At 35.2% G+C, this 10,573-nt stretch overlaps 2 long non-coding RNA genes across 2 annotated transcripts; both read left to right on the top strand.

The window, feature by feature from the left end:
- The first annotated feature begins 3,191 nt into the window (after window positions 1-3,191).
- Window positions 3,192-3,893, top strand: LOC140174859 (uncharacterized). Its single transcript, XR_011864862.1, has 2 exons — window positions 3,192-3,441; window positions 3,523-3,893. It is a non-coding gene; the product is annotated as an uncharacterized lncRNA (long non-coding RNA).
- Window positions 3,894-4,546: 653 nt separating this feature from the next.
- On the top strand, window positions 4,547-7,241 carry LOC114924327 (uncharacterized). The gene is made up of 4 exons (XR_003811456.2): window positions 4,547-4,686; window positions 5,403-6,134; window positions 6,220-6,301; window positions 6,380-7,241. It is a non-coding gene; the product is annotated as an uncharacterized lncRNA (long non-coding RNA).
- Window positions 7,242-10,573: the final 3,332 nt, after the last annotated feature.

Raw genomic sequence — 10,573 nt, 5'->3', positions numbered from 1 at the left:
TTTCTTGAAGGCAGTATATCTATTTGTCAGCTAGGGTGATCTTGTAGCATAAGTCTTTGAAAAGATATAATGGCTCGAATTTTAAGAACTTTAACTGAATTAAACAAAGGAAAGAATAGTTCAATGATAGTAAGAAGTAATGTTAATGAAACTATATAAGTTCATCATCAGAATTACAAGTAATAAAATTAGAAGAAAAGTTTTATAATTGGTCTGTACTCATTATAAGTAAAAACAAAGTCTATAAAAGATAAGCGTTTTGGGAAGAAAGAGATAATGAAATACATATGTTATAATATAGCTACCCATAACTTAGTACTAACCATATTATAAACATCCTAAAAGAAGAAAAACTAAAAAAAAAAACACAAAGAAAAAGGTTATAATTTTATTCATATAGAACTTATTCAAGTAGCAGTCAAGCCTAACTTTAGCTAGAAATCAATATACCTATTCTAATGATTCTACGAAATACAAGATTAAAAAAATTTAGAGATTCACTAATTGCTACACTAGAAAATAATTGTCATGGTGGTCTAATATTTTTCAATTGTTATCCAAACTTTTCTATAAGTCTTAAAAATAAATATACCTCTGAAACTCTTAAATTATATATTAAGACACCTAAAAACATTGTTGATGAAAAATATGATTCTTCTAAAAATCAAAAACCACAAACTTTCACCAAAGTGAAACAAGTTTACTCCCCCTCCTAATTTGCGTTTTGCGTTATAAACAAGGTTGCGAAAACCGAACCGGTCAATGAACCGGTAAGACAATTGGTTCACTGGTTTAATGGTCCGATCGGGATTCAACCGGTTTAATTACATATTAAATAAAATTATTAAAAATTAATATATGTAATGCTTGATCACTATCTAGTTGTTCTATCTTCAAAAATAAAAATTTGTAATTAGTAACAACTACAATTTAGAAACACAAATTTACACAAATTAAATATTGATTGTTGAACAGATTTACAGAATTTCTAATGACATCAAGAAGCAAAGAATACGTGCAGCACCAAAATTTCAAAACAGAAAATTATCAATTACATTCGGCATCAAAAGTTCAAAAAACAAATTCAGAAGTTAGAATCCAAACAATTAGACAATTAAATCAACAATTAACAATCAACAAAATTAATAAGTACAACAAAAAATTAACAAAATTATTTTAAAAGAATTAATTCAAATTGACAAGAAAAGTGAACCTGAACAAAATCACTAAATGAAGTCAATCAAAATATAATGGTTCTCAACAAGCAACTAGAGAGGGCTAATTCCATAATTTCTAGCCTTGAAGATGCCCACAGAATTATGTTGTAGTTGCTAATCATTTTGTCGCTGTTCCATCTAAATTCAAAATGACAGTAATCTAGAATCCAGAATAATATATCAATCCATATAACTCATACGACATTCATTCAACATAATTAACAGAGCAGAATTGAATTTAAACTTTAAACCCCAAAATTCAACAAAGTAGTATTCAACAGAGCAGAAATAAACAAAACTCAATATAGCCAAATCCAACATAGCAGAATTGAATTTATATACCAAAATTCAAAATAAACAAAATTGAAAAACAAAACAAGAATAATTAACAAAATAAAAAAATTAATTGAAAAACAGAACAAGAACCCATGAATAAGAACTCAGAAGAAGGAAAAGATTTGAAAAATAGAACAAGAACCATGAACTCAAATCTGTCCAATTCATACAGTTTTATCACCAAATAAACGAAATTAATTGAAAGAAGGAAAAGATTGAAGTATTGACTACTCAGTACTCACCGCGGGACGGCGACCTTTGACCCGGACGCGACGGTGACCTTCGACCCGCGACGGTGATGCTTTGCTCCGGCGTTTGTTGGAGGTGACGGTGGTGTTTGTACTTTAGAGGAAGAAGGTTGAAGAGTGACTGAGAAAGTTAGGGTTGGAAGGCAGAGTATTACCGGTGGCGAGTAAGGGCGACGATGGAGGAGGCGAGCTTGGCGACGACGATGGAGGAGAGGAGCTCGACGACGACGACGACGAGGGGCTGCTCCATCGTGGGTGGCTATGCGACAGTGGATCTGCCCGTGGTGGCTATGGTGTCTCTTGTGAGAGTGTGAGAGTTGAGAGTTGAGAGTTGAAACTGAGATTAGGATTAGGGTTCGTGCGTTTAGCACTTTAGCTTCTCTTTTTTTTTCTTCAAAACGACGCCGTTTTGAAATTTAATATCCAAACTAAAAACTGCTAAAATATCGAACGGTTCTCCCGGTTCACTGGTTAACCGTCGGTTCAATCGGTTTTTCACCGGTTTTTTGCAAAACGATTTCCGACCTTACCCGGACCGACTAGGTGACCGGTTTCTGATTTTTCTGGTTGAACCGGCCGGTCCAATTCGGTTTTCAGAACCATGGTTATAAAGACCCCTCCAGCTTTCTCCTCCAACATGTGTCGGACATGCAGTCATGCACCTTATCAATCACAACTTGCGATTTGCTTCTGCCCACCTGCCAAACGCAGGTCGTGTTTGGGTAGTTCTAAGATAGTCAATCGACTGGTCTTGTCTGCATACAAGAGACATGGGACACATTATTTGATTTGTCCTTCTATACCAAAAGTGACTTACATTTTGTAGATCACTAAACATACAGATTCACATATGTAGATAACACACCATGTACTAATATAATTAAATATCATTATTTTTACTCTATTAGTAAATTAATTATAAAAGTATAAAAAAATAAAAATTAAATTATTATCCAAAAATATTTGAACTTACTAAAAACAAATCTAATAAGATACTACAAAAGTATAAAAGAATAAAAATTGTTAAGAACTCATAGAAAATTCTCTTCTATAAAATTAATGATTAAAAATTAATAAATAATTTAATATATTTAATTAAATTATTATCTAACGATTTTTAATTATAAATTTCACACGAAAAATAAGCCTTCACGGTAAAAGTTAAAAATAAGAAATAAAATTGTAATTTAATAAAATATAACATGAGACAATTTTTTATGAATATTGTGAAAAGGTCACTTGCCTTTTTAGAGAGGGCCACCAAATTCTTGGCGTGGAAACAAAACGCGGTTCCAACTGACTGATGGGACAACTAAGTAGTCAAAACGGCATCGTTCCAAGTCAATTACCAATTATGCTGGAAATAGGAAATCCAACAAAGAGAAAGTCCACACAGACAAGAAACAGGCTGGAAATAACCCCTCAAATTAAAACCCACCTATATATACGCCTCGCCGCCGCTCGCTCTCTCCCTCACACAAATTCGCTGATTCTCATTCCAACAATCTCTCTCACATACTTAGATGTCTTTCATCTTCTTATAACACCTCTTTTTTTCTTCTTCTTCCTTTTGCTTTCCCATTTCCGTTCCACTTTCCTCCAAGAAACTCTTGAGAGGAAAAAAAAAAAAAGGAATAGAGGTAGTGTTTTTTATTTTTTATTAATAGAGGTACTGTTTTTTATTTTTTATTTTTTATTCTTTATTTTATTTTTCACTTCAGAGATTAGGTATTACTATTATTTATTATGGGGAAGTTTGTGGAGATTTTAGACCAAGGCGTGAGGATTGCCTGGAGGTCCTACTCCAATTGCTCCCATACAGGGCGCAAGTTCTACCACCCTCCGCTGCACTCCGACAACAACGGCAACCAATCCCAAGGCGGAGCCACTGGTGCTGACGGCGGAAATCTCAAGGAGGAATCAGCTGACGGCGGAAGCGTTTATATCATTCTTTATTCTGTATAACCGTGCAAGATTTGTTTTTCATTGATGAGTCTTTATTATTAGTTCTAACTTCTAAGCGGCTCTTTATTCTAATTCCTAACGAAGGATCACATACTCAATTTCAATACAACAGATTTTTATTTGTATATTTTCTTTTCTTTCATGAGTATTGAATATGGGTTTTATGGTCTTGTTTATTATAGATTAATTGATGAATAATGAATTCATCGATTTTTATCGAGATTATTGTTATTGATTTGGATCTCCCAGGTTATTCTTGCAATAATTGCCTAAATAGTTTTCTAAACAATTTTAAATTAAATATTTTAGTCCTTAATAAGTTTTAATTCTCCAATTTTTTTAAAAATGACTTTTGTCAAACAAATTAATTTCCCTCTACTTTTAATAAAATTTTTAATAAATTTATTTGGCAAATTAATTTTTAATAAATTTTATTATAGGATATCTAAGTTTAAAAAATATATATTTAAAATAAATCAATTCTCTTTTAAAATAATAAAAAAATTAATTTATATAATAGAATCAATTTTTTAAGATTTTTAAAAAATAAAATTTTGTAAATACTAAATATTCTGAAATCAATTTTAGCAGAAATTATTTTTTATATGGCCTACACAGGAGTGTTTTTGCTCGATATTGAGGAAGGAGGTATTTTGCTGGGATGTGAATGTTAGATTCAACATGCAGAAGGCGTGATGACAGGATCTATCAGAGGCGTGGCAGCTCTCCAACAATACACAGGGGGCGTGATGATGTGACGAATAGTGGCAGGTGGCAGTACCCTACCAACACCTCGGGGGCGTGTAGCCCTGGAGTCCGTGAAGTGTTGCAGGTTTTGGCGCGATTTCAAGAAAGATTGCAGCAACACGGAGGGGACGTGTTGTAGGTGGTCTGCATGCAGGGGACAGCCCTCCACTCCGGTAATCAGCGACGAAACAAGCTCTATAAATTTGTTAACTTTGTGACCATTTCATGCATGATAGTGAGGCTGCTTCTGTATTAGTGTTAGAATAAAAAAAAAAGAAGAGTGTGGAGAAAAAATAATCTCACCGAGAAAGAAGAAGAGAGTGTTAGTGTTAGCAGTGTGTTGATAGTAGTAGTGTGAGTAGTGTGTTGAAAGAAAAAAAATTATTAATTTGTAGTGATTAAAAATGGTACGTATATTATACAACACTCGAAGATCATATTATCTATTATTTGGATAATCTAATATATGTAAGTTGATAAATTTTATTTTTTTATGTATTTAAATTTTTAAAATTTTTGTTATTGTTAATATCATATAAAAATATAGTATTGTTAATATTATTTTTTTTGTAATTTATGAATATTTTTTTATATAAATGTGAATATATATTTTTTTGAATTTTTTTGTTATAATGGAATTATTTTTATGTACATTTAATAAATAAATATTAGCAAAATATTTTATTTAATTTCAAAAAAAAATTATTTATATTTAATTATTTTTTAAAAAATATAAATATTTATTTATAATATTTAAAGAAATAAATGTTTTTTTATTATGATTAGAGATAACAATATTTATATTGCTGTCAATTAGCATTATAAATAAATATTTATTTGTGATAATTATTATTTATTTAAACTAATAAATATATTTTTGTTGAACCAGCCTAACAGGAATTTGATGGTTTGTAAACTGGATTCATCGAAGACGTGGAATCTGATGGTCGAAAACTACTTATGCTCAACGGAATTCTACCACGTTTCTAGGATTGGGGTGATAAAAGGATTTTACCCCTTATTAGCTGCTCTGGTGGAAAGATGGAGGCCAGAAACTCACACATTTGTATTGCCGGTGGGTGAGGTTACTGTGATACTGGAAGATGTTGCTCATATATTTGGCCTACCCATTGGTGGAGAGTTTGTGAGTGGGTGGACAGATAGTAGTAGCGACTTCTTGCAGAGGCAGAACATCGCGATATTCGGTTGCAAACCGGTTGTTAGAATGTTAGTAATTCTTCTAAATCTTATATAAAGTTGGGTTGGGTTCGGCGTATCAGAGATGCAGAGCCAGTGGACATTGAGGAGTCTATTAAGAAATACGTCAAATGACAAATTTTTTGTTTGTTGGGTTCGACTCTATTCACAAATAAGTGGACCGCATATGCTCACGCGAAGTATCTACCGTTGCTTCGCGATTTCGAGCGGATCCATACTTATAGTTGGGGTCAGCAGGTCTCGCGCATCTTTACAGGGCATTATGCCGTGCATAACGGTATGATACTAAGAAGATAGATGGCCTTCTTAAAATGTTGTTAGTTTGGGCATGGGAGCGAGTATCATGTATTGCGCCCATACCGAGACAGACCCTTCCACCGGTTGAGATACCAGTTGCCATGAGGTAACAGTTCTTATTTTAGTCCTGCATTATATTCACGATACATATTTTACTTACAGTGACTTTTTATCAATAAACCACGTTTTAGGTGGAGTCATTCGGCATGGACTACAGCGTGGTTATCAAAGACTGCAGCAAGATTTAGGCAGGATATATACTACATGGATGAGGTAAATATTTAGGGTTTGTGTGATTCCCATTTCCAAACATTTGTATTAGGGTTCTAATTTTCTAATAATATGTGGTAGTTTGAGTGGCGGCCGTACGAAGGATTGATCATACCCGAGGAGTTACATGAACACCTTGAGGTGTATGACATCGTTGCTCCGTTATTATCGTTTGAGTGTGTCGAATGGCACCCTGCGAACTGAGTGATGCGTGAGTTTGGGTATGTACAACCACCCCAGTAGTAGCAAGAGACATTCCACTAGCGCAGCATTACATCACTCTTCGCGGAGTGTAACTTCATGACTGGACAGTTTTACATGGGGATGGATAGAGGAACGGGGCAACCGGCGAAACACTTAGTTGTGGGATCTGTACCCTCTTCCGACTTGGGACTTTAGACCGTCGGTGGAGTACCAGGAATGGTACGTGGGTTCGTACCGACATCTGCTGAGATTGTCAGAGCATGTTCCTCAGCATCCACCACAGCCATCAGCACCTCAGGGTCCACCTCAGTATGCAGTGTTTGAGCCGTTTTCTTATTATGTAAAACAGCCACCAGAAAATTTGGTACATGCATGGCGTTAAGATCTAAGTTACACATAAAAGGTGGAACATTCGTCAGTTCCCTAACTGAGGGATGAACCACTACATTCTCCGCTGCTGCCTAAACTCCCACATCACCATCCTCATTTTCGTCGCCGGCTTCATAAGTGTCTTCGAAGTCCTATTCGCTGTCACTTTTCATTCCTTCGTACACTACAACACTATCATCTTTTATATCTAAATTATTTTGAATCCCATTTGCCTCTACGTTTTCGAACTTAACATACAACTCAATCTGTTGTTGTTGCATCTGAGTCTATTGATAAATTTAGAACATATTCTGCATACTTTCTTCGTCAATGATCAGCATAATATCAAACTGTATTAGACCACCAAAAACTACAACTAGATTCTGGTACACAGTACTGCTCACTCTCCTAAACATACCATTCTCCATATTTTGACAGAGATTATTCTGAAGCTCCGTTAATGTCATGGTGCATGGAATCACAAACAAAAATAGATTCTGACACACAAACTTCTCTCCCTCATGAGTATTCCGTATAATCTCACCGTTGTGATACACTACCAAGTTTGTGGTATCCTCCATTACACTACCATCACACTAAAAAACTCTCAAAGAACACTCTTCTTCGTAATGAAAATGGTATTGAACTTTGCCTTATATAGAGGGGAGCACTCAGCACGCCCTCCACGTGTTACCTCATCTAGGGGTGGCAACACTACCCGAACCCGCGGGTACCCACCCCGCCCATACCCGTTCGGGGCGGGTAATTACCCGCACCCGCACCGGGGCGGGTTTTAACGGGGCGGGTTCTTGGGCGGCGCGGGGCGGGGTCAGGTTTAGGTTGAATCTGCCCCTACCCGTCCCGGTATATATAATAGATATATAAATATATATTTTTAATATATAATATATGTAAGATATATATAAAATAATTAGTAAAATGATTAATAATATTGTATCATATTTAAATTTTTACTTTAATTTATGTTATGTATATAAATAATAGTTATATAATTTTTAAAATTTTATTTTATTTTTTGGATTTAATAATTATAGGGGCGGGTAGGGGCGGGACGGGTACCCGCAGGGACGGGTTAGGGTTTAACATTTTACTACCCGCGGGTAGAGGCGGGGCGGGTTCGATACGGGGTTTCGTTGAGCGGGGCGGGGTCGGGTAGAGTAAAAACCCACCCCATTGCCACCCCTAACCTCATCAGCCAATCAGAGTGTGCCATGTGTCAACATACCCCATGCGTGCTGAGTCAGCACGCCCCCCAAGTGCTGCAAATCCAATCAAGCAGACTTCGCCACGTGTCAGCACGCCCCCTGCGTGCTGACTTAGCATGCCCCCCATGTGTTACAGACCAAACCAAGCAGACTTTGACACGTGTCAATCACGTCCCCTCACGTGCTACATGTAACACGCCCCGCGTGTTGGAGCTTGAATTTGACACGTCCACCAAATTGTAAATACACTCACTATACCTGTTTCCAACTAAAACACCGATAATAAGTCCATAATCAAATTCTTGAGCCCAATTTTAGTGTTTATTTTTATTTTTATTCATGTTGGAGCGTAAGCGGGTGTGGTAACCCGATTAATCCAACCAACCAAATCGATTGAATAGTCCGGTCTAATAATAATAAGGGTTAAATATGATTTTTATTTCTAAGATATAGGTTGAAAATTTTTTTCATCTCCAATCTTTTTTTGCATACAAAATCGTCCCTAAGGTTTAACTTAGTTTTAAAAACATCATTCGGACCAAAATACCATTCTCCTTCTTCACCAAAATACTTAGTTTCCTACTTCTCCATTACAACAACATCTCTTTTTCTTTTTCTTCTTCTTTGTTGCAATATTAGCAGCAACAATGAAATCAGAAGAACAACCAATGTAATAAAAAATAGCAACAATAGCAATAATTTTAACTAGATCGTCTCTCTTACATGATCCACACTCTTGGGATATATTAAACTCAAAATAAATATAAAAGAATATGTGTGAACATAGTTTATATCTAATAAAATAATATTATAGTGGTATAAAAGCGATCTTAATAATTAACTTGGTACAATGCACCTTTTCCATGATACCATTTGCTTTAACCCTGAATTTCAATTTTTTTTTCTCCAGCTTCATGCCCAAATCTCGTGACTTTTATAGCCCCAACCAAGAAAATAACATTGGTAATGATGGTGCTATCAAGAGTTTTAACGTTACTCTTTTAACTCTTTCTTCCAATTCTGCTTGTGATGACACTACCACCACTATCATAGGACTGCACCACCCATTAACAATAATTGGTAGTAATAATAGAAACCCAATGAGTAGGATTAACCAACTTAACCTGAATCAAAAGTTGAAAGAGAAGAGAACAGGTGGATATGATAATAATGATGATGTGAATCCCGATTTCATTCATCATGCATCATCATCATCATCATCATCATCCAGAGGTGCAAGTATGAGTGATCATGCAGCAAAAGAGATGCGAAAAACTCATCAAGTTGAATATACATGTCCAACGAAGAAGAGTCTGATTTAGACACAACAAAATCTCAAAAGGTATGATAATGATTTTCTCTTTAAAACAATTGATGAGTCTTCTGTTTATGAAAAATTCTTTGAGAAAGTAGTGTTAAAGCCACAAGGAGGAGTAGAAAGAGGAATAAGAATAGTTAATCACAATGATAACAGTAACAACGAATCAATTAGAAACAACATCAATCAGCAACACCATCACCACAATGATCTAGATAATAATAATCAAAAGAAGGTAATTGACGATGTTGTTGTTAACGATGGTGAGGATAGAAGAATCCAGAGCCTTCCTTACAAGAAAAATAGGCCGTACACATGTTCAAATTGTATGGTGATGTTCGAAACATCACAATAGTTTGTGGCTTATATAAGTTCTCACTACAAGCCAAAGAGTAAGGCTGAGAGAATGAAGAGACAAATGGCCAAAATGATGCGTAGAAGCAAAAAAACGGCCATCCTTGAACATCAGCAACAACATATCAAGAATTTTGGAGGAGGAGGAGGATATGCATTTGTATGATAGGCTTAATTTTCCACGTTCATCTGCAAAGCATAACTTCTTCCTCCTCTAAAATTTTTGATATGTTGTTGCTGATGTTCAATGATGGCCATTTTTTTGCTTCTACGCATCATTTTGGCCATTTGTCTCTTCATTCTCTCAACCTTACTCTTATGCTTGTAGTGAGAACTTATATGAATTGCAAACTTTTGTGATGTTTCGAACATCGCTATACACTTTGAATATGTGTACAGCCTATTTTTCTTGTAAGGAAAGCTCTGAATTCTTCCATCCTCACCATCGTTAACAACAATATCGTTAATTTCCTTCTTTTGATTATTATTATCTGGATAATTGTGGTGATGGTGTTGCTGATTGATGTTATTTCTAATTGGTTCGTTGTTACTGTTATCATTGTGATTAATTATTTTTATTCCTCTTCCTACTCTTCCTTGTGGCTTCAACACTACTTTTTCAAAGAATTTTTCGTAAACAGAAGACCTATCAATTGTTTTAAAGAGAAAATCATTATCATACCTTTTGAGATTGTGTTGTGTCCAAATCAGTCTCTCCTTTGTTGGACATGCATGTTCAACTTGATGAGTTGTTAGCATCTCTTTTGCTGCATGATCACTCATACTTGCACCCCTGGATGATGA

The sequence above is a fragment of the Arachis hypogaea genome, chromosome 8 (genome assembly GCF_003086295.3).
Source record: "Arachis hypogaea cultivar Tifrunner chromosome 8, arahy.Tifrunner.gnm2.J5K5, whole genome shotgun sequence".
Classification (NCBI taxonomy): Eukaryota; Viridiplantae; Streptophyta; class Magnoliopsida; order Fabales; family Fabaceae; genus Arachis; species Arachis hypogaea.
Note: the sequence above shows the minus strand (reverse complement) of the source record. Positions and strands in the feature narration are given on the sequence as shown.